Source organism: Schistocerca serialis, unplaced genomic scaffold (assembly GCF_023864345.2).
Source record: "Schistocerca serialis cubense isolate TAMUIC-IGC-003099 unplaced genomic scaffold, iqSchSeri2.2 HiC_scaffold_947, whole genome shotgun sequence".
NCBI classification, from domain to species: Eukaryota; Metazoa; Arthropoda; class Insecta; order Orthoptera; family Acrididae; genus Schistocerca; species Schistocerca serialis.
Window position 1 is genome coordinate 30,001 of NW_026048570.1, and position 5,000 is coordinate 35,000.

At 53.5% G+C, this 5,000-nt stretch overlaps 1 non-coding gene across 1 annotated transcript in view; it reads right to left on the reverse strand.

Moving 5' to 3' along the window:
• The window catches only part of LOC126453482 (small subunit ribosomal RNA), a 1,910-nt gene extending 223 nt beyond the window's left edge, over positions 1-1,687 (reverse strand). The window contains exon 1 of the ribosomal RNA XR_007584893.1: positions 1-1,687. This exon is cut by the window's left edge and continues 223 nt beyond it. This is a non-coding gene — a ribosomal RNA (small subunit ribosomal RNA).
• Between the last annotated feature and the right edge of the window lie 3,313 nt (positions 1,688-5,000).

Here is a 5,000-nt window from a genome sequence, read left to right on the forward strand (position 1 = left end):
GAATTCCTCGTTCATGGGGAACAATTGCAAGCCCCAATCCCTAGCACGAAGGAGGTTCAGCGGGTTACCCCGACCTTTCGGCCTAGGAAGACACGCTGATTCCTTCAGTGTAGCGCGCGTGCGGCCCAGAACATCTAAGGGCATCACAGACCTGTTATTGCTCAATCTCGTGCGGCTAGAAGCCGCCTGTCCCTCTAAGAAGAAAAGTAATCGCTGACAGCACGAAGGATGTCACGCGACTAGTTAGCAGGCTAGAGTCTCGTTCGTTATCGGAATTAACCAGACAAATCGCTCCACCAACTAAGAACGGCCATGCACCACCACCCACCGAATCAAGAAAGAGCTATCAATCTGTCAATCCTTCCGGTGTCCGGGCCTGGTGAGGTTTCCCGTGTTGAGTCAAATTAAGCCGCAGGCTCCACTCCTGGTGGTGCCCTTCCGTCAATTCCTTTAAGTTTCAGCTTTGCAACCATACTTCCCCCGGAACCCAAAAGCTTCGGTTTCCCGGAGGCTGCCCGCCGAGTCATCGGAGGAACTGCGGCGGATCGCTGGCTGGCATCGTTTATGGTTAGAACTAGGGCGGTATCTGATCGCCTTCGAACCTCTAACTTTCGTTCTTGATTAATGAAAACATACTTGGCAAATGCTTTCGCTTCTGTTCGTCTTGCGACGATCCAAGAATTTCACCTCTAACGTCGCAATACGAATGCCCCCGCCTGTCCCTATTAATCATTACCTCGGGTTCCGAAAACCAACAAAATAGAACCGAGGTCCTATTCCATTATTCCATGCACACAGTATTCAGGCGGGCTTGCCTGCTTTAAGCACTCTAATTTGTTCAAAGTAAACGTGCCGGCCCACCGAGACACTCACTCAAGAGCACCCTGGTAGGATTGCAACGGGGTCCGCCTCGGGACGCACGAGCACGCACGAGGCGCGTCGCACGCCTTCAGCTCGCCCCACCGGCAGGACGTCCCACGATACATGCCAGTTAAACACCGACGGGCGGTGAACCAACAGCGTGGGACACAAATCCAACTACGAGCTTTTTAACCGCAACAACTTTAATATACGCTATTGGAGCTGGAATTACCGCGGCTGCTGGCACCAGACTTGCCCTCCAATAGATACTCGTTAAAGGATTTAAAGTGTACTCATTCCGATTACGGGGCCTCGGATGAGTCCCGTATCGTTATTTTTCGTCACTACCTCCCCGTGCCGGGAGTGGGTAATTTGCGCGCCTGCTGCCTTCCTTGGATGTGGTAGCCGTTTCTCAGGCTCCCTCTCCGGAATCGAACCCTGATTCCCCGTTACCCGTTACAACCATGGTAGGCGCAGAACCTACCATCGACAGTTGATAAGGCAGACATTTGAAAGATGCGTCGCCGGTACGAGGACCGTGCGATCAGCCCAAAGTTATTCAGAGTCACCAAGGCAAACGGACCGGACGAGCCGACCGATTGGTTTTGATCTAATAAAAGCGTCCCTTCCATCTCTGGTCGGGACTCTGTTTGCATGTATTAGCTCTAGAATTACCACAGTTATCCAAGTAACGTGGGTACGATCTAAGGAACCATAACTGATTTAATGAGCCATTCGCGGTTTCACCTTAATGCGGCTTGTACTGAGACATGCATGGCTTAATCTTTGAGACAAGCATATGACTACTGGCAGGATCAACCAGGGAGCTGCGTCAACTAGAGCTGAGCAGCCGGCCGCCCGGGAGTGTGTCCCGGGGGCCCGCGCGAACACGCAAGCGTCCGCTCAATTATTCTGCAAACAGGAGGAGGCTGAGCTCCCCTGCACAATACACCTCGAAACCCTCTCAGGTCCCGGCGGCGCGCAGCGCCGTCCTAAGTACTTGGTCGGGTTCGAGAGAGGCGCAATCGCCCGGAGTTTGGCGAGTAGACGCTTTAGGTGCGACCACCCGTGCTCCCAACTGAGCTTGCCGCTGCCGACAGAGGCCCGGGAGCGTGCTGTCGTGGCATTGCCGGCGGGAGACAACACGCGCCACCTACGGTGGCCGGCAGCTCCAACGCCAGCGCCACAGAAGGACAAAAGCCCCACTTGGGTGCCGAAGCGAACTCTCCCAGCACAGCGCACGCGCCAACACGTCCGCACAGCTGCGATACAATCCACCTGCGAGAACCGCAGAGGCGACCGAGCAGCAGACGGCGTCGCGGCGCCGAGCGCCGGGCGGCGGCGCATCCTCAGCGCACACAGTCCTCAATCGGACCAGCACACTGCAGATGTCCACCGCGCTTCGCACCGGGCCCGCGAGGACCTACTTTGGCCGCACGGCGCCGCGTGCAGGGTGCGCCGGCGCGCAGCTACGCCGCCTGCCGCCTCCGTCGGCCGGCGCGCCTGCCACTGGCCGCCCCCACCAGCCGGCTGTAGCGCGTGCGCCCACGCACCGCGCGGCCAGCACGCCGGGAGGCCCCCCCTCACCGGCCGGGGACGGTCCCACCCAGCCACCGCCGCGTATCGCTTCACACCCACATGCCATTCACGTTCGTGGGCATGGTGGGTATCGCTGAAACAACCGGTTGGTAGCTCAACCGATCGTCGCCATCACTGATTCACCTCTAGCGAGAACAACCGCACCACAACGGTTTACCAGTTCTTCATTTGCGTAACGTCACCAGCAAACGTAGACGTCCATCGCCATTTGCAAATTCAACGATTGTTGCATGCCTGTGTCAGGTGTCACGACACACTATGTCTGCCCACATACACGCAACAACATGTGCACGCTTCGCGAACACGTGGAAGGTGGCCCCCGTACGTATGCGATGTCCATTGCGCGAACGACTGTCAACCGGCCTCTGTCGCATGTCGCAGATGTGGAACGCAGTGCACCATGCTATCACGGTGTGTGAGAAGAGACGACTACGTCTGACAACACGCGCCACTACATCAACAGACGGCTCATGCCGATCGCCATCCACGGCATACCATACTGCAATCCAGCTCTTATAGGGAGACGACATGTAGCTGAGTGCACAATATTTGGACCGTATGGTTCGCCGTTGTTGGCGCAGTCGTGGTACGGTCACACATGTACCACGATGTATCATTCAGTACATGAGGACCAATGTGCAGTACAGTGTGTGATTTGGACGTACAACATCAGCGGACAGTTGACACAAGCCGTACCACAACGTAGGCTGTGCTTCGCCATGCGAATGCCAATGAACAACTGCGAAGGGCATTGAGCATGTACGTCCTGCTGCCATCCGCATTACAGTGTATAGCTGCAAGGTGTTTAACATGAAGCGATACTCTGGGGACCGGGCAGTGCGAGTAGCAAACTATATTGCGGGGGTTGCAGTTAGGCAACACTACACTAATTTAACGCGTCGTATGACAATTACAGAGCAGGTTAAGGCCCAACGTGTGTTGGGTTAAGGCCCAACGTGTGTTGGGTTAAGGCCCAACGTGTGTTGGGTTAAGGCCCAACGTGTGTTGGGTTAAGGCCCAACGTGTGTTGGGTTAAGGCCCAACGTGTGTTGGGTTAAGGCCCAACGTGTGTTGGGTTAAGGCCCAACGTGTGTTGGGTTAAGGCCCAACGTGTGTTGGGTTAAGGCCCAACGTGTGTTGGGTTAAGGCCCAACGTGTGTTGGGTTAAGGCCCAACGTGTGTTGGGTTAAGGCGCAACGTGTGTTGGGTTAAGGCGCAACGTGTGTTGGGTTAAGGCGCAACGTGTGTTGGGTTAAGGCGCAACGTGTGTTGGGTTAAGGCGCAACGTGTGTTGGGTTAAGGCGCAACGTGTGTTGGGTTAAGGCGCAACGTGTGTTGGGTTAAGGCGCAACGTGTGTTGGGTTAAGGCGCAACGTGTGTTGGGTTAAGGCGCAACATAGGTTAGGTTAAGGCGCAACATAGGTTAGGTTAAGGCGCAACATAGGTTAGGTTAAGGCGCAACATAGGTTAGGTTAAGGCGCAACATAGGTTAGGTTAAGGCGCAACATAGGTTAGGTTAAGGCGCAACATAGGTTAGGTTAAGGCGCAACATAGGTTAGGTTAAGGCGCAACATAGGTTAGGTTAAGGCGCAACATAGGTTAGGTTAAGGCGCAACATAGGTTAGGTTAAGGCGCAACATAGGTTAGGTTAAGGTACAATATAGGTTAGGTTAAGGTACAATATAGGGTAGGTTAAGGCGCAACATAGGTTAGGTTAAGGCACAACACGGGTTAGGTTAAGGCACAACACGGGTTAGGTTAAGGCACAACACGGGTTAGGTTAAGGCACAACACGGGTTAGGTTAAGGCACAACACGGGTTAGGTTAAGGCAGAATACGGGTTAGGTTAAGGCACAATACGGGTTAGGTTAAGGCACAATACGGGTTAGGTTAAGGCAGAATACGGGTTAGGTTAAGGCACAATACGGGTTAGGTTAAGGCAGAATACGGGTTAGGTTAAGGCACAATACGGGTTAGGTTAAGGCACAATACGGGTTAGGTTAAGGCACAATACGGGTTAGGTTAAGGCACAATACGGGTTAGGTTAAGGCACAATACGGGTTAGGTTAAGGCACAATACGGGTTAGGTTAAGGCACAATACGGGTTAGGTTAAGGCACAATACGGGTTAGGTTAAGGCACAATACGGGTTAGGTTAAGGCACAATACGGGTTAGGTTAAGGCACAATACGGGTTAGGTTAAGGCACAATACGGGTTAGGTTAAGGCACAATACGGGTTAGGTTAAGGCACAATACGGGTTAGGTTAAGGCACAATACGGGTTAGGTTAAGGCACAATACGGGTTAGGTTAAGGCACAATACGGGTTAGGTTAAGGCACAATATGGGTTAGGTTAAGGCACAATATGGGTTAGGTTAAGGCACAATATGGGTTAGGTTAAGGCACAATATGGGTTAGGTTAAGGCACAATATGGGTTAGGTTAAGGCACAATATGGGTTAGGTTAAGGCACAATATGGGTTAGGTTAAGGTACACATTGTTGTAAGGAAAGGTGTTTTGGGGGGGGGGGGGCGGCAGTTT